The sequence below is a fragment of the Equus caballus genome, chromosome 15, assembly GCF_041296265.1.
Source record: "Equus caballus isolate H_3958 breed thoroughbred chromosome 15, TB-T2T, whole genome shotgun sequence".
NCBI lineage: Eukaryota > Metazoa > Chordata > Mammalia > Perissodactyla > Equidae > Equus > Equus caballus.
The window spans coordinates 71,281,893-71,300,977 of record NC_091698.1 but is presented as its reverse complement, the minus strand read 5'-3'; the positions used below and the strand labels follow the sequence as shown (position 1 = coordinate 71,300,977).

At 50.1% G+C, this 19,085-nt stretch overlaps 1 protein-coding gene and 1 long non-coding RNA gene across 3 annotated transcripts in view; one reads left to right on the top strand and one right to left on the bottom strand.

Annotated features, from left to right (window-relative positions):
• LOC106781747 (proline-rich protein 2-like) overlaps positions 1-8,663 on the top strand; it is a 46,160-nt gene extending 37,497 nt beyond the window's left edge. Inside the window, exon 4 of one of the 2 annotated variants that reach the window (XR_011426469.1) lies at positions 6,436-8,547. The gene's annotated coding sequence lies outside the window, so the exon portion shown is untranslated. Of the gene's footprint in view, positions 1-6,435 lie in introns of both variants that reach the window. The other variant, XM_070236417.1, reaches the window with a different exon arrangement.
• LOC111768115 (uncharacterized) lies at positions 8,182-12,033 on the bottom strand. The gene is made up of 2 exons (XR_002800191.2): positions 11,879-12,033; positions 8,182-8,321 (listed from the first exon to the last, which is right to left on the bottom strand). It is a non-coding gene; the product is annotated as an uncharacterized lncRNA (long non-coding RNA).
• Between the last annotated feature and the right edge of the window lie 7,052 nt (positions 12,034-19,085).

Genomic DNA, 19,085 nt, shown 5'->3' with positions numbered 1-19,085 from the left:
TATCCCCAAATTCAGGGGCCGGCTGGCACAGGGGAGGTTGGGTGAAGAGAAGTAAGAGGGAGGGGAGTCAGTGAGGCCAGGAGAGTTGCAGAGGGGCCACTGGGGCCATGGGGGTCAGGGCTCCTGGCTGGGGCTGAGAAGGGGACTCTGCCTTTCCTCCCAGAGCTGACCTGCAGCCTGTGGGTGAGCACTGGGAGCTAAGAGCATGGCAGTGTCCTCGTGGCTTGTCTGTTTCCCCTGTGAGACCCATGGGGGCTTCTGAGAACTAGGCCCTGTAGTGGGAGAGCAGAGAGCTAACAAGGCTCCTCAGCCACCTCAGATTGTCCCAGAGGAGCACATGAATCACTTAGGACCCACGACCTAGAAACAGAGAGATGCCATTCCCCTGCAGTCTCCCAGGGCTGAATTTTTAACTCCCAAGTCATGGTTCCCCAGATGCCAAAGTTCTGACTCAATCAAATTTAGGCTGAAATGCATGCTCGTGCCAGGCTCCCTTGCCCAGCCCACCACCTTCAGTCCCCACAGCTTGCCTGTGAGGCAAATACTGTCACTCTCGTTTCAGGGATATGCAAACACAGGCCTGGGTTAAGTGACTTGCCCCAAGTCCTGTGGCTGGTAAGTGGCAAAGCAAGATTGGAACCAAGCCCATGTGACTTGAAAACTGAGAGTAAGGCTGTTTGCTTGGCTCTGCACAGGGAGTACACAATGAGTGTGGCTGCCCGAGCTTGTCGCTCTGTCCTGTGGCTACTTGCTTCACACCCTAGACCCTGCTGGCCCTGCTGGGCTGCAGGATGGTAGATGAGAGCTTCCCCTGACCTCTCCTCTACTTCTGCCCCCTCCCACTGTTCCAGAAGGCAGGACACTGACGTTCTCAGTTCCCAGACTGGCAGGCAGACAGCATCCAAGTATTGAGCACATTTTTGGGGGGGACACTTTTGAAGGCCTTCCCACATTGCCATCCAACTAGCAGACAAGGACAGCTGCGGTCACCATGTTCCAGAAGCCCGGAGATGTGCGGCAGCTGGGCCTCTCCATCCTTCCCTCCCTCCCTCCCCCGCTGTTTCTCTCGCTACACTGGGCCATAGGTGGGCGCAGCAGGCCTGGAACACTTTTGTGTTGTCTTTGCTAAAGAGGGGCCGAGGCTGTTTGAAGGTGAACTGTGGAAAATGGTCTTGCTGTGCTTCAGATCATGTCTTCGCCCCTTCCTGACACTGTTCTGGGAGTGGAGACAGGAGTCTTTGCTGGAGATTCAGCCCTGCCTGCGAGGGTAGGGGAGGGCAGGCCACCCAGCTCACCTCTGGGTCCGTTGGGGCCGCAGCAGGTGTGTGAGAATATTTGCCAGTGTGTGCTTGTGTATGTGTCTGTGCAGGTCTGTATTTATACATGTGTTTGTGCGCATATGCCCCTCTGTGTCTACACATGTATTTGTGCCTGTGCATATGTGTACATATGCACGATTCATGTCTGGTACGTGTTAACACGCAAGTTTGTGTCTGGAATCATGTGTGTTTGCATGTGTGTTTACCTGCATGTCTGTGCACGTGTGTGTGTTTATGCCTGTGTGTTTGTGTGTGTTTGTGTCTGTGCACATGTGTGCACTCCAGACAAATGGCAGGATGCACACTGCGCATGAGGTGGCTTAGGGTAGAGTCTCGGGCCTTGAATCAGGCTTCCATATGGCCCCAGATGTGACCCTTCACCCTCCCCTGTGGCTGTCAAGGTCTCTGCCCCCGGAGACCAGAGAACTTTCCTTTGGAACCAAGTGGGCCTCGCTCCCGGGGCAGGGCGGAAACTACTTCCAAAAGCAAACAGGATCATCATCATGCTGGGGAGCCTGGAGCCCGTGGGACCTTGTTTAATTCTGAAGGAATGTGCTCGGTTCCCGCCCAGCAGAGCAGGCCCTGGCCTGACAGGGAGCCGTGAAGACCTGGCCGGCAGTGGCTGCCTTTGGAAGAGGGAGCTTGGCTGGCCAGGGACAAACCATTCCAGGGACAGAAAATCACACCAACTCGTGTGACTGGAGTGGGCTAGGGCTGACAGAGCCCTTCCTCAGAGCCTCCGGGCCGGTGTGCCCAGCTCTGTGCCGGGGAGAAGGGGGCAACAAGCAGGGAAGAGGAAGTGGCCCAGATATGACCCCAGAGGAGCTTGGAATCTATCAGGGAAGGGCAAATCCCCAACGGGGGACAAGAAGGAGAGTGTATCATGGTGACGGGGCGTGGGGGAAGCATATAGTGCAGAGAGGAGCGATCCCTGGGGACTGTGGCCATCAGGAAAGGCTTCTTGGAGGAGGCGGAGGTTTAACTGGGCCCCGAAGCGGGGGGAAGATTTGGAGGGAAACAGGACATTCTGAGAAGAGGAGAAGTTTTGTAAAAGATGCAGATGTGGAAAAGGGTATGGCCTTTACGGAATGACAGTGCCAACGCTGGTCCAGCGGGAATTTGGGAAGGGAGAAGAGGGAGATGAAGCAGTGAGCTCCTGTCCAAGGTGGCTTTGAATGCCCGCCAGAGTTCATCCTTAGGCAGTGGGGAGCTATTGAAGATCCTTGGGGTGGGGGGTGACCTGATACAAGTGAGAGTTTTAGGGTTTGGGGCCCAGGTGATCAGGTCATAAGGTGGGTGAGGACAGAGGCTGCGAGACCAGAAGAGAGTGGAGGCGGAGGTGATTGGGGTGAGGAAGCCTGGGGCTATGAGTGGGTAAGTGGCTGAGGCCTGGGGAGCGAAGGGGGCAGAACTGAATCGACTTCGCATTTTGTGACACTCGTCCATTCTTGAGGTCTTGTTTCTGTGTTTGGATTCTGCTGACCTGGGAACACTGCCAGCCTGAGACAGCTCCTCAACCACAGGCCAGTGGAAGCAGATGGGCCTGGGGTACAGAGGCTAGGACTCAACCCAGCCCAGGGCCAGCCCTTCCCTTGCCACCCTGCCCAGAGTGGCCCTGGCCTCTGCAGTGGGCCTCTGGGTATCTCATCTACTGGTACCCAAAAGTGGTATTTGTCACAGGGAGTGGGTGTTACCCCAAGCGACAGAGCGGGAGACCAAGGGAGACCTTGAGTGTGAACACAGCCAGTCTAGGTGAGTATGTGAATGTCTATGTGGCCCAGGCTGGGCATGAACGTGAGTGTGAGCTCTGGGCAGTCATGTAAGGGGATGCGGGACACCACTCAGCCTGGGTGTGCACAATGTGGTCTGTGTATGTATAACCAGTGTGAGTGTGCACACAGCCCGGCTTGCATGGGCCTGGGGCCTGGCATGTGGTGGGCGCCTATGTTGTTGAGTGAATAAATGTGAATGTAGGCACAGCTCAGGTGCAGACAGAACTCCAGAAACAGTTGCATAGCCAGCTGAAACTGTCCTCACCAGAGGACCGCATCAGCTGGGGTAGGGCTGGGTGGACACTGGCTTGGCTGTACCCCCAAGCCCCCACACACCCCGTGCAGCCCTGTTGGAGTGTGGTTGGGGCTGGGGCCATGACTCCACCTTATCTCTCTCCACTGTCTCCTGGGTTCTGCAGGCTGGAACTGCAGCCCCCTTGACCCCTTCTGACCTCAGTGCTGCCTGAAATTGTGAGGGACGGCAGAGAGAACATCCTGGAAAATGACCCTGGCCTGGAGATGGGGGCAGCTCTTGCCCTTGGGAAAGTCCCGGGGTGAGGGGGGCAGGAGTCCAGCCTCTTCTCTGGTCTGGCTGAGCAGACACAGGCTTCCCTTCTAGAGACAAAGATGATTTCAGTCTGTGAGAGGCAGAGTCAGGAGCTGGCTTGGATTTTTCCAAGCTGGGGAAGGTGAACCTCTCTGGCAGGTGTGATGATAGGATCCCTGGGAGGCCGTGCATGCAGGAGCCTGAGACTCACTGAATCATGTGGGCCAGGAGCTGGGCTCCTGTCCTCCTGGGCCCTAGCCTGCCACATGGGCCAGACTGTGGGGGCTCCTTAGCCATGGTCCCCTTAACTGATGGCTTGCTCAGCCTCTGGTGCCTACCCCTTCTGTAACATGGTCTCCAGAGCCAGGTGTCCTTTCCCCGAGGCATCCTGGTGGCCCTGGGGGAATGGAGGTGGCACTGGCAGTTGACATGAGTCCTCAGTGTCTTATTTGCCCCAGCCCAGCTGGGTTCTGCAGGCAGGTGTGCAGGGAGGAAAGGCAGCTGCTGCCTGCCCTGCCTCCTGATTCTCTCCCTCCCTGTCCCCTTCCTCAGCCTCCGTTTTCATTCCCCTAGCCTGCTGCCTCTCCCTCTCCGGGTGCCCATGGAAGCGGGAGTGTACACCCCTCATCTGGCCACGTGGCCTATGGCGTTCCAGATTCTAGATGCTTTCTGGGCTGATGAGGGAACCCGAGCTCTTTCCTTCACGAGTACCACTGCCCTGGATGGCCAGGCACAGACTGCTCAAGCCCCTGCAAAAATCATCATGTGGCTGGTGGCAGAGTCTTCTTCGATCTGCTCTGGGCTGTGCATTACTTCATCCTCCTGGCACTTTCGAGGAGTGCCTTCCTGCCTGGGATGATTTCATCTTGGAGTGGAGTCAATGCCGTGCTGGGCTCCACCATTTTGGAGCCTGAGGCAAAAGGAAAAATGAGCAATACTGATCCTATCTTTATTTAAAAATTGGATATTTCACCCGTCCATCATGGACATTTTACATTAGTTTTGACTTTTAAAAATATTGCATTAAAATATGATTTGTCTTGCCTGCATTGACGTCCTTGTCTGGACGTCCCTTGAATTTTGCACCTGAGGTGAATGTAAAAAGAAAAGATTCCTTGGTGTGGGCCTGGAATGTCTTATGATTGGAAATTGACTGGAATTCTTCCCTTCCGAGGGGCTTGCGGAGTCTGATGGGTGTGGGTGTGTGGGAGGAGGCGGGGGAAAGAGGTAGACTTAGCAGTCTCAGAGCTTCTGCTAATGTCTCCGTGGAGCTGAGGGGCAGGGCCTGGGGGAGAGGGCCCAGCCCACGCTTTAGCGCAGCAGGAGAGTGGACTTTGAAGGTGGACAGAGATGCAGGAAGCAGAGTTGGGATGGAGGAAGAAAAAAGTCATCTGGGAAACAAAGTGAAAAGAATCCATTTCTCTGGAGGCAGCCTTGAGGGGATGGGACTGAAAAATGGGAAGCCGGGAGGCTTTGAAAGGCTGCAGATGGCAGAGCCAAGGGGGCTGCAGAACCCTCCGTCAGCCCGACCTTCAGCGGGGTCTGCTCCACGCAGAGCTGCCTTGTGTGAGTGGTCCTTTGGTGGGTGAGTGGAGGAAAGCGGTGGATTCCGTGGGGAACTGGGGCCTCGGATCTGCCCACTGAACTCTTCAGTGGGAGCCAGCGTTCAGAGGCAAAGACATGTAGGGAAAGTTTAAGCACAGGATTTGGGCCAGTTCGCCTAAGATTTCAAAGGGCAAGTGTCTGTGCGTGTGCATCTGTCTCTTCTCAGTTTGAGGATTCCCAGGACCCTGGCTTGCCTTCCACTTTGAGAACTTTGAACATTTCCTTCCTTATTAGCTCTCTCTCCAGAGGGGCGATGGGAGTGAGCGGGGGAGCCAAGGTTGTGGTGAGGGGCCAGGGCAGCTGGCCTGGGGCCTGGATAGCACGTGCTGCTCTGGAGCAGCTGTTCCTGCCTCCTTGGGATCAGGGGCGGCTGGGCCCAGCCTGCATCCTCAGCTCTGAACCCTGCCTGGGCTGCACACAGACACATTCCTAGGGCCAGGGCAGGTGGGTATGAAGGAGCTTCAAGGATGCCTGACCTCTGCAGTCGACTCCCCTCTTCTGGGGCTGTCACTCCTTCCTCCCTCCTCCGTCTTGGAACGGGGTGGAGTCTCTCCTTGGAGAGGGTCTGGGGGATTGGGAGCCGCACTGCTCCCTGCACACCAGATAAATAGAGGTCACCTGTGTTGATCCTGCAAAGGCTGAAGGTGGGTTAATGACGGAGAATGGTGGGGGCCTGACTCCCGTTTCTTCTGGCTGGGGTCCGAGTGAGCAACCCTACCCTTCCTTACCCTGAAGACTACCCTGTCCCTCCATTTGGGGGCTCCCTTCTGGCTCCATCAAGGTAGAAGGAGGACCCCCTGCCTCCCTCCACCCTGTAACCACCCTGCTTGTTGGGATTCAGTCACAAGGGCTTGCCTCCTGCAGGATGCAAGTTTAGGCACATGTTCCATCTCTGGTCCATGAACCTCCCATCTTTTGTTTATTGTACTGTTTCCCAGGTTATAAACTCACTTATGCTAAATTGTAAGAAACATGGAAAATTGGGAAAGCATAACGTAGAGCATCTCAGTGGCTTCAACCCAGCCCTCTGAGATCCGCACCACTGCCCATTAGGAATACCCCTCTGCGTTTGAGTTCCCCGGGTCATGGGTAGCCTTTTTGTGACAGCATTTTCCTGCCCCTTGTCACACTTGATCTTCTTGCACAGCCTTGTGAACTGCCATCAGCAGTCGCCTTCTTCTCCTTTTCACAGCTGGGAAGCCGAGACTGGTCGCGATGTGTACCCTGCATCATCCCAGGACGTGGCTGGGACCTCAGGCTTCCTGAGCAAGCTGTCCCACGGGCTTCTCACACACTGGCTGCCTGAGCTGGGGGCAGCCAGCCCCTCTGCCGGGAGCCCGCTCCTCAGTTGGCTGCTTGCCTGTGCGCTGGGCACCTTTCCAGGCCCCTGCCAGCGTGCAGTCTTCCTTGGGGCTGCTGTGGAGCCCTGGCCCATCCACCTCCTTGGAGGCAGCACAGAGCACGCGCAAATGTTCACGCCTGGGGCGGGGGGAGCAGGCAGATTTCAACGGCGTGCCTCCTGAAAACCACATCAAATGGTGCAGCTAGGGATTAGTAAATAAATTTGGGAGACAAGTCAATTACCGTCCCCCCCGTGCCCCTGTCCCTGGGGGCAAACAGCAGCATGTGGTCCCCAGCCTGAGCATGCCTTCCCGGGGGCAGCCCCAGTGAGCGCTGCAGCTGGCTTCTGTCAGATTAGCCGGGCGAGATGTGACAGGCCTCTGTCCTCTGGGGAAATGGCTCCATTCCTGGGAGGTGGTGAGGACATTCCCAGGTTGCTCTGTTCCTACCCTCTGCCTGCACCCCTCCCTGCCTCACTCCCCTCGTAGTGTCCAAACCACTGCCCCCTTACCACTCCACCCCAAGGCTCCTGCTCAGCCAGTCACAGGCCCAAAGTGCCACCATTACAGCTGTCAGGTGAAGCTGCCATGCCTTTGAATGTGGTAGATGCATACACTGTGGAGGGCTACCTTTGTTGGTCTCTTCCAGATGCATTAGCACTATTATTATGAATTTAAAAATCAGACTACTTGTTGCCTTAGAAAACATTTATCCACTCAGCAAATACTTAAAAATGCCTGCTTTGTGGCAGAGTTTTTGCTCGGTCGTGGAGATACAGAGAAAAGAGACACCCTCTTGCTCTCTAGCAGCTTATAGTTATGTGGGAAAGTCAGACACTAAACAGACAGTTGCTATGAGGGGCACTTGGGGAGGAAAAGTGAGGGTACCTAGTTGAGCCTAGAGGGCTCCCCAGGTGGGTTCCTAAATCGATGATGCTGCATCCTGAGGGGAGAGTTGTCATGGGGGGCAGAGGCTGGGGAGTGTGTTCCAGACGGAGGGAATGGCATCGTCAACTCTCAGAGGCAGGGGAGGGCTGCGAGCTGGATCACAGGGTGTGAAGGGAGTGGGGGTGAGAGAAGGTGCTGGAGGGGCCACCAAGGCTGGATCACGTGTGGCCGTGAGATATCTATCATCTGTCATCTGTCTATCTATTAACAGAGTTCAATGTGGGGGGCATGCAAACTTTCTTTAAGTCTTTTTAAAGTGGCTTATGGATGTTTTTCAACCTTCCGTGTGTGTTAAGTGGACGGCATGTTGTTTTTTTTTCCTATTTAGAAACAACACAACTCCATAGAACCCATCAGACTACAAAGAGAAAGCAGCAGTCTTCAAAATATCAGAGCAGCATCACAGAAAAATGAGTCCGCCCTTGATACTGACTGTCTCCGAGTTTTCTGTGGTTGCACCATGTAGGCATGTTCTTTAGATCAATGATTTTCAAATTTGAGTATGCATGAAGATCACTTGGGAAATTTATTTGAAATGTGGGTGTTTGTAGTCTATCCTGGAGATTCAGATTCAATGGGACCCAGCAATGTGCATTTTAAAGAAGCTCGCATGGTAAATTGGAGGCTATCAGTAGAACACGCTTTGAGAATCACTTTCCTAGAGCGTATTTAATCTTGGGGAATTTGCTTGCAATTCAAGATCCTGCCACCAGATGGCAGTGGTGCTTTGTGATGGATCGAAGCAAAAACCACTTTTCTACTGGGGATGGTCGCTGGAGACAGTTCTTTGCTGCAAGAATGTGTAGAAAATAGTTAGTTATTTTAGATAATTTCTAAAATTATTGGTCATGAAATAATTTCAGAGCTTAATTTTAAAGCTAAATTTTCCTTTCAAACATTAAAGCTGAACTTTCCAATAGGGTGGCCACTGGCCACATGTGGTTTTTGAGCACCTGAAATGTGGTTGGTCTGAATTGAGATGTGCCGAAGTGTGATAAACACACTGAATGCAAAGGCAAAAAAAAAAAAAAAGAAAAAAAGAATATGAAATATCTTATTAATAATTTTTATCATGATTGCATGTTGAAATTATAATATTTTGAGTTAAATAAGATCTTATTATTAAAATCAATTTCACCTGTTGCTTTCTCCTTTTTGAAAAAAGTGAAGACTGGAAAACGTAAAATTACATATGGGGCACGGATTCTGTTTCTACTGGACAGCACTTCATTAGAAATCATCCAAATTCATTTCTTCATTTTGAAAGTGAGGGAATTGAGGCCTAAAGTTGAATGGAAAAGTCTAGACTTGAAGTCAAAAGACCTCCATTTCAGTGCCAGTCCAAACATTCATCGCCTGCCTTTGGGCAAGTCGTGTACCTTCACTGAGCGTCCATTTCATCATCTGTAAAAAAGGCATAATTACAGCAGCTCACTTACTTAAAAGACTTATTTAGAAGACCAAGTGAGATAACGTGGCTGAAGGAGCTTATGGAAACTCTCCAGCATCACAGAGATCAAATTACTATTGTTGTGGTTACTGATAACCACTGGAACCCGGGTCAGATAGACTCCCCAATTCATTTAAGTGATCCCTGGTGAAGGTCACCAGATGGGGCGCTGCCAGACTCTCAGGAGGTTACAACTGAGTGAAGGAGTTACTAGAAACGTTTGTGAAATGTGAAATGACAACCCCTGGTTAGAATAGGGATTCAAGGAAGGAATGGGAAACTTGTCACAGGCTTACGTGGCCAATAGCCAGAGCAATTTCTTTTCTTTTTTAGGTATATTTATTGAGCTGGCACAGCAGGATTGGAAGGTTGGAGCAGGAGAAGAGAGAGCAGCAAAAACAGCAATAAAATGCTATCTCTATTTGCAGAGGGGTTTATCATGGGGGGGGGGGGAGGGGAGCCAGACACAAGTGAGACAGGAGAGAGGGAAGACCAAGTGTGGAGCCGCCAGCCTCAGGATTTCTAATGGAACCTTTGGTATTAGGAATGAGTGACGGGGCTGCCAATTCCTGACCAGCTCTCCCCTCTCCCCTTCTTCCTTACTACATAGAATCTTGACTTTCTTGGGGGTTGGCAATTGGCCCAGCTAAAATGCTACATTTCCCAGCCCCATCTGAAGCTAGGGGCAGCCACATGATGCAGTTCTGGACAATGAGGTATATGCAGAAGTTAGATTGGGCTTCCATGAAAACTCCTTGAAAGGGTGGGGACATTCAGCCAGTGTGTACACAAAAGCCCTTGGCCCTCCCTCTTGCCTGGACTGTGGGTGTGATGGTGCTGACTCCAGCAACTATTTTGTGACCGTGAATTTAAAGTCAACATCCTATAGTAGCAGAGGAGAAAGCTAGAATGAGCCTGGGACCTGGAGAACGTCATGGGGATGCTAGACTGCCCTGAATTTTTAATGTTTGATCTCCTCATTATGTGAGACAAATGAGCTCCTATTTTGTTTAAGCCACTGTTATTTGGTTTTTCTGTTCTATGCAGCCAACCTGGTTCCTGAATGACACTGAGCACATTAGTGTATATGTCAAGGCTCTTGAACTCCATGTATCCGTGGCAAGGAGAATATTTGAGGATTTTATTGGGGTCTGGGGCCAGAAGGTCACATGAGATGGACAGGGCCACTCTTAAGCCCTCTCCCAGTAGGCTGGGTAGAGTGAAGCGCCCTTCCCCTCCTCAGGAGAACGCAGATAGTAGTAGCTCTGAGAATCTTGAAAAAGGAAAAACAGGAACACCACAGGAGCGACCCTGAAGAGAAGAGAATACTTAGGTGCTAACTGGTGCCCCCACCCTGCTTCGCATCTTCCCTGCAGATGGGTTTAGGTGACGTGAGGGGGAAACCAACTGGCAAAATATATTGAATTTGAACTGGTTTCTTTTTTTTTAAATTGTGGTAAAAACACATAGCAAAATTTACCATCTTAACTATTTGAACGGATTCCTTTTTAAAATCACCCTTTCATTCACGTTTTCTTGCAGCTGCCGTCTCAGAGGATGAGCCATCAGACATTGCCACAGGGAAGGGGTGGGAAGTGGTCATCCTCGGGACTCCAAGCTGACTTTTTTGACCTCGTTATGGAGATGATGGTATGGAAGTCCAGGCTTTGCGGAAATAGGGGGATTGTTGACAGAGATCCTCCGGTAGCATATGGAAGTCCAGGCTTGGCTGATGAGATCACAAAGTTTATCACTCCCCAGGTGGCAAGGGCTCAGGTAATGGCAAACAGGAAGTGCAGAGCCACTCCTTCCCCACGAGGGACCATGGAGGAAGCAGGGTAAGGGTGGCAGGGGGTGAGAGGCGTGTGCTCGGATTCCTTCTCTCCGGGCCCACGTGCTGGTCTGGCTGAGGGGATGCTGAGGGTGGAGGGTTCTTGCTCCACCTCCTGGGGGGTGAGCGGTCACCTTGAAGTCTACTCCAGCACCAGCCTATGGGTGGCCACATCAGAAGAAATGTGGAGCCTGAAGAAGGTGTTAGGTCAGTTTCTCCAGCTGCCCTGGAGTCTCTGCTGTGTGCATGGGCTCCAGGAGTGTCCACATGAGCCCAAGGGAGGTGGGAAATTAGCCAACGGTGTGACTGGGTAGTTTATCTGAGGGGCTGTGGGGTTTACAGGGGTAAATTGCCCTATTGCTGAGGGTCACAGGCTAGACCACCCAAGCTGGGCAACAGACAAGACTCACAGTTGGACCTGAGCGGGATCGCAGGTAAAGCGAGGACTCTGCCCAAAACAAGGGGAGCAGAGCAGGATTCTCTGGCTACAGGCTTGAGGCAAGCGGAGAAGAGACATTACTGTGGAGGACTCGGAGGAGGACAAGGCCTATGTCCGTCAGCTTTTGCTAGTTAAGGCCGCAGGAACAAACCGCCCCTCATCTCTGCGTCTTAAAACATAGCAGTTTATCCCGCAGGTGTGTTACATGTTGGTGGCTGTGGTCCTCTGGGCTCTGCCCCACATGTCTTCTCAGTCTGGGCCCCTGACTGAGAGAGCAGCCCCAGTGTGGGTCATGCCTTTCTCAGGGAAGGGAAAAGAATGAGAGAGCTGGCAGGAACCAACGCTGGCTCTGAACGCACCTGCTCCCACCTGCCGCTGCCCTAGGCAAGTCACTGGGTGGCCAAATCAGTGTGGTGGGGAAGGATACTCCTCCAGAGAAGTCACTGCAGGTCCCAGGGCTCTGTGCAGGGACCATCACCCTCTTTCAGGAGTTGGGAGAGAGGAGTTGAGGATAAGAACAGAATCCCCTGTATGTCTAGGCCATTTCTCCTCCAACAGGAGTTCGCAGTAGCCATGTCCCACAGACATCTTGGAGAAGGGTGGCAGGAGGTGAAAGGCAGGATTTACCTGCAGAGGCCGGGTCCTGAAAGGCCAGGTTGGGTCCGTCCTGACTCGGGCTCCGTTTGCAGGGCTGGACTAACTGCAGGATGGAGTGCTTGTGCAGACCAGATCACGGAGGATGGAAGCTGTGGTGTGAGTGACTCTGGCTCCTAGCGACAGCGCTGGAGGGACAGGACAGAGAGCTGCCCTCAGACCTCGGGGCGCCATCCCCCGTGACCTCGCTGCCCCCTCCCTCTCCCCAGCGAGTGCAAACACAGCTGGTCACGGACTTTTGCTGCGGGAGGTGTTTTCCCCGAGCTGATAGGATCAACCTGTTCTTTACCTCAAACCTGTTTTTAAAAGGACTTTCCTGTTTTTTTTTTCTTTCTTTAATTGCAGAATATTTTTATAACATACTTTGAACAGAAGAAACAGAACCTAGCAAAACAGTTATTAAAGAGCTGTAAAATGCTTTCCTCACACTTGCCCTCTTATTTCTTCCTCCTTTGGGTGGGTCGGGCTGTAGGTTGGGGCTGCGGTGGGTGAACCTAAGTGACCGAGCTACGAATTAGTGACAAGGTGCCCCACGTCCACCCAGAGCTCGGACACCCCCTGCCCAACCCTTCAGGCAAGTTCTTGCTCAGCCAATTTTGTTAGTTTATAAGCTGCAGGGCACTCAGTTCTCAGGTCCTGGGGCCACTGGGCCGGGCTGATTTCACGGCAGGTGCAGGTGGCCACAGTTGGTGGCCATGAGGGGCCTCGGAGGCCTCGTTCCCCATTCCTGTAGCCCCACCATACCATCCTCAGCTCCCTTCCGCGGTGCACACTGTTCCACCAGTGGGACCCCATGCCTTTGGGCCTCACACCAATGTCGGGAAGGTCCCATCTGAAGCTGTCCCTTGTGACCACCAGAGCCAGGGCTGCAGGGAGGGACTGGGGACTTTGGAACATGGGGAGAGGTTCTCAGAGGTGGGATGAGGGCACACAGAGGGGCAGTGAGAGGGACCCAGCGGGGAGACCAACTCTGCTTTCGTCTCTCGCTGGCGTTGGCTGCTCCCTACAGTTGCAGCAGAAGAGGGCGCAGCCCAGAGTGGGCACATGGACGAATCAGTCTGGCTTGTGTCCCTGGGCGGATGGAGGAGAGGAATGGGAGCACCTGGGGGACACGCTGGGTCTCCTTCCTCCTACGTGGGCCCTTGTGCAAGGGTGGGATCTGAGTGGTCACATATTGCCCTGCCCCCATAAGGTGTCCTTGTTGGGGGTGGGGTGGTCAAGGAGGAGGGCCCTGGTCCCAGGAACACTTCCTGCCCTGGCTGAGGCCTGGGCATCTCTGTATGGGATGGGTGAGTCAGCGGGTGTTGAGGAGGAAGAGAATTCTTCCCTATTGTGAGTTGGCCCCATTCTCAGAACCCTCAGGGTGCAGAACTGAAAGGAAAGCTCCCTGCACCTGGAGACACCATTTTGACCATCTCTTTTGTGAGATGTCATGTGGTTTTTATTAATTTAGGCGCTGGACACCCTCTGCTGTGGCTTTCCCCTGAGCCCTGGATGGCTGATCAACTCATTTACTCTGAGGAACTCATGACTGATCATGGTTAGTTAGAAACATAGCCCTTCCTGGAGGATCTTCCCTTTGATAAAGAGAAAAGACTCACTAGAGGCTGGATTGTCAGTGGAAGGGAGAGGAGGGGAACAGCCTGATGCCGGGAGCCTTTTTGCTCACTCCCACCGTGAAGGTAATACTAGTCAGCCCCGATATTTGGTAGAATATGCTGGAATTTTCAAAGTCATTTCACATATGGTACCTTATTTGATCCTCCCATCAATTGATAAAGGTAGTCAAGAAAAGGACTGTTATCAACACTTGCAAATGAAGAAACAGAGGCCCAGAGAGATCAGGGATGTGTCCAAGGCCACCCAGCCAGATGGCGGCAGAGCTGGGACAGGATGTTGGTGCGTTTCACTCTAAGCTGGGTCTTTTCCATAATGCTGGCCTGCAGAGACTCTGCCTGGGCACAGGAGTGTGGAAAGGGTGAAGCCCAGGGAGGCGCGTGGAGAGGGTGGATAAGGCAGGAGGTCCGGAATCAGAGGACCTGCCTTAGGAGCCGAACACTGTCTCTTCCTCGGAAGGTAGTTAATGCCTCTGAGCCTCTGCTTGCTCACTAGTAATGCGGGGATAACACCCCTGTCCACTCTCATCCACCAGGATTCCTGTGAGGACCAAAAATGAGAGAATGTGCTTGAAGAATAGTTGCAAACTGCAAAAGGCTGCCCACAGGCTCAATTCCAGGAAGCGAGGGCTGGACTCTCTCTGCACTGTTCACACCCTTCCTTTTGGGGAGGCAGCAGGCTCAGAAATAGCCTTCGCTTCTATCCTCCCCGCTTCCCCTGGGATTCGGGCTGAGTGTTTTCTTCTTGAAAAACAAAAAATCAAAGCAGTTGCAGAAAAACCAAAAGCTCTTTTCTGCTTCCCCTCGGCTGCCCTTCTGCTCTCTGAGGCCAAGAGGAGAGGATGTTGCTGGAGGCCTGGATTTGGCTGGGGCCTTCCAGAGTCCTCACTGCCCTGCAAGGGCCACCAGGAGCATCCTGGCCGGCGCTTGTCATCTGTTCAGAGGCCAATGCTGGTAGTGCTTTGAAATGTGGGGCTCTGATCTCAGCCCAACTCTGTCAGGCTAGGCTATCACTGCCTGAGAGCACCGAGCAACCATCTGGACATGCCAGAGAAACGTACCCTGTCCTCTTCGCCAGAAATATTTATTCATTTCAACTGACACCTTTCTGGCTATTTGCAAAATGGAGTTCAGAATCTTGTAAATCTCTTTTTTCCCCTCTAAAAATCAGCAGATGAGTTTTCAGGGTGTGTTTATCCTTGTCTAAAAACAGGGAAAGACCAGTTTCAGAGAGGAAACAAACCCACAGTGCACATGTTGTGTGGGACAGCCAGGCGACCCCGGATAGGAGCAGGCAGGCCTGGTTCTGGCCCTCTGCTGTGAGGTGGTGGCTGTTGATGTGCCTTCCCACTCCAGACCCAGGGTCTTCACCCAAGATGCTTAGGTTGGCCCACTTGTTCATCTACGTCTCCTCAACCGTGTCTGAGGGAGGTCTTTATCCAGAACTCGGTAATGGCAGCCAAGGAGTTTGTTGGGAAGAACCTAACCTTAGTACAGATGAATGACGTATGTTTTTCTAAACGGTTAGGTACAGCCATAGCCACAGCAATCTCAGACAATAGAAGGTTGTGTCTGGTGTTAACTACCAATTCCTCCTCAACAGGGGATTGAGGAAGGAATGTTCCAGGCCATGTTGTAGCCCAGGTTTCTGGCAGTGTTCAGGTTCTGCCCTGTCTTCTGTTCCTCCTCTTGATCCAAACCATTTTGAGTCCCCCGTGGTTCCATGCCAGCTCTCATTTTCTTCTTAGGGCATACAGCCTAGGAACTCTTAGCTTCTCTGATTTCCCAGGTTTAGATTTAGAATACAGAGTTCAGCAGGCGTATTTTCATAGCTCTATTTCTTTGCTGTTTGCCATACCACAGGCTTGTCTGGAGACTGGAAACAATGGGTGGGTCTCTCAGCCAGGGGACATTCTGCTAAATAAGCCAGCTGTGTCAAGAGCCTTCTTTCTGCCACCACTGTGGTAGGTGCAATTCTACTAGCAGCCTTAGATTTTGACAGGAAGGGCACAACCTCTGAATATCATATCAAAGGGTTTTCCTCTATTTTACAATAAAAAATCTTCTAACTAATTACTGTATGCCATTCACTACCAGCTATCTGTACATATGCCCACATGTGTTGCTGTAACATACTCACCCAAAGGCCAGATATGAGGTGAAATTGAAGGCTACTGAATTCTCTCTTAGCACGTGTCATAAGGGCTGGGTAGAGGGTTACCAGGGAGGATTCAGAAACACTGATCACACAGTTAGAGGGTTTTGATTAAGGGGCTTGGGAATTCACTGGGGGATGGAGAAGTGTTGCTGGCAAACACATCACCTACCTGGTGGGGTAGGGAGAGGAGCCCACTGAGGCAGAACCCAGGATTCATTCCATTTTAATTCATTTGAAAAACATTTACTGAGTGCTTGCTACATACTAGGCACTCTTCGAGGTTTTGGGGATTCAGCAATGAATAAAACAACTGCCCCCATGGAAATGAATTTCTAGTGCTGTGTGCAACTCCATTCATTGGCTGTAGAGTTTAGGCTTCAAGATCCTAACTTCATCACTGTGGTTGGTTGTAAATGGCTCAGGTAGGGTCTTCTCTCCCTGTCCCTTCCTTCTTTCCATTATCTTCTACCCTAACCTGGAGTTATTATCCTGATCTTCAGTGGTCAGACCCAAGACCTTCCTTGGAGAAGACCCCAAGTTTTGGTGGCCACCACCCTAGGGCTCCCAGGTATATGGTGACTGTCTCTTGGGGTTTCCCTTGGCCTATATGAAGGAGATCTTTGGATCTGAGGCACAGAAGCATCCCTGCCTACGTACCTCTCAGATTTCTTCTCATCCCTTTTGGGGAAATTGACTTTATGTTGAAGAGCAAACAACAAAGATAAACTCTTAAAAGCAAGCAGAGAGAAAAGATGCAAAAGACTGACAACTGACTTCTCAAGTGGAACAATGGAAGTCAGGAGACAATGAGATGGTATCTTCAGAGCTCTGAAGGAATAACTAGCAGGCAGAAGTCTGTGGAAGCACAAATGTCCTTCCAAAATAAAGAGGAAATAAAGACACTTTTAGAAGAACAAAATTTTATAAATCTCATCACAAGCTGACCTGTGCCAAAGGAAATACCAGAGTGTTCTTCAGGCAGAAGGAAAATAAGCTTACATGTAATCTAGGAGACACAGGAAGGAATGGAAAGCAATAGAAAAGGTAAATATGTGTGTGAGTGTAAATAAGCATTGACTACATATACAACAACAATGATATCTTGTGGGATTTTAAATGTATAGTGAATTAAAATATCTGACAATAATAGCATATGTTAGAGTAGGGCAGTAGAAAGAGTTAAAGCAGTCCAAGTTCCTTGCATTATCCAAGAAGTGGCAGAAGTATTTATCTGTATCTGACTTTGATAAGTCAAAGTACATGTTGCAACTATTGGGGGGAAAAAAGGCAGAAACACAAAAGTGTATGACTCTCAAAAGAGTGAGTCAAATGGCACGATAAAAATTTTGAATCACTCCAAAAGGAAGTGAGAAAGGATCATAGTACAGGCAGGCCAAGTATAAAGCAAATAAGATGGTAGATTAAAACCCAATATAACAGTAATTACAATAAATATAGAAGGGTTAAACAGTCTACTTAAAATATTGTCAGAGCAAATAGAACAAAACCTAACTACATTCTGCTTACAAGAAACAAGCTTTAAATATAAGTATATAGAAAGACTGGAAGAAAAAATGATAAAAAATACTGTACAAAGAAAGTTGGGGTAGCTATATTTATATCAAATGAAAGAGATTTTAAGGCAAAAAAAAGTTACTAGAGTTAGTGATACTTCATAATGATACAAGGTTCAGTTAACCAGGAAGCTAAAACAATTCTAAAGTTGAATGAATCTAATAATATCACCACAAAGTAAACAAAGGAAAAATTATAGAACTAAAAGGAGAAATACAAAATTCACAATCACATAGGTGGGAGATTTTTTACACACCTCTCTCAGTTACTGAAGGATCAAGCAGAAAAATACCCAGGAAGGATACAGAAGATTTGAACAAGATGATTACCAAATTTGAATTAATTGATATACAGTGAACATAGCTTCCAACAACGTCAAATGCATATTTACAAGTGCATTCTTTGTAAGTGCAGATGGAACATTTACAAAAATTGACCCTATGTGAAGGCCATAAAGCAACTGTCAACAAGTTTCAAAAGATTGAAATGGATATGCTCACTGAGTACACTGGAATTAAGCTTAAAATCAGCAACAAAAAGACAATTAGAAAATGCTCAAATGTTTGGAAATTAAGCAATATTTTTCTAAATAACTGATGGTCAAAGAAGAAATCACAATAGAAATTAGAAAATGTTGAACTGAATGACAACAAAAAGACTACATTGCAAAACACGTAGGATGCAGTTAAAGCCAGACTTAGAAGGAAATTTATAGCCTCAAACACTTATATTAGAAAAGAAAGGCTGAAAAAAAGAGGAGAGAGAGAGAGAGAGATTTTAAGAAATTGGTCCATTGGCCCATGCAATTATGGAGATGGGCAAGTCCAAAATCTGCAAAGTAGACCAGCAGCTGGAGACCCAGGGAAGAGCTGATGTTGCCTCATGACTAGTAATGCCACGCCTTGGCAAGGATGCGAAGCAGCTAGAATTCTTACACATTGCTAGTGGCCGCGTGAGTTGAAAACTATATGAACACCTGCATCTCCTCTGACCCAGCAAGTCCACTCCTGGGTATATACCCCATAGAAATGCACTCATATGACACCAAAAGTCATGCATGACAATGTCCTTAGGAGCTTTATGTGGTAGCCCTAAATCAGAAACAAGCCAAATGTCCATCGTCAGCAAAATGGATAAACCAATGCTAGCATACTCATACAATGATGCTATTCACAATGGGAATTAATATACTATACCCAACAATATGAATGAAACCCACAAACGTAATATTGAGCAAATAGGTTAGACACAAAAGAGTATACACTGCGTGATTCTGTTTAGATAATGTTCAAAACCAGGCAAAATTAATATACAGTGCTAGAGGTCAGGATGGTGGTGACACTTGGGAAGGAGGAAGGGGATATTGATTGCAAAGGGCTTGGAGAGTGTTTGTACTGCTCGCATTTTATTTCTTCATCGAGGCATTGGTCACATGGTACAGCCACTTTGTGAAATCCATTGAGCTTACATAAAAAATTAAAAAGGGAGAAAAAACAGGGGAAAGTGATCTGGAGATAGGAAGTATAGACAGCTCTTTCCAGAAAGTGTTGCTCCCAAGGGAAAAATGAGAAGGGAGTGGTCAAGAGCAATTTTTTTTCTTTTCAATTTTTTTTTGGCATTAAGATATGCTTGTATGCTGATGAGGATAATGCAATAAAGAGGAGAGCATTGATGATGCTGGAGGGAGAGGCAAGAACCACAGGAGTGACATCCATGAGTAGGGAAGGAGTGGGATGTATTGCAGGCATAGAGGGCAGGTTCCAGGGGCAGACAGTCCACCCAGGGGAGCAGACAGGATGGGGAGGGGAAGTGGGGAGCTCACAGGCTCAGT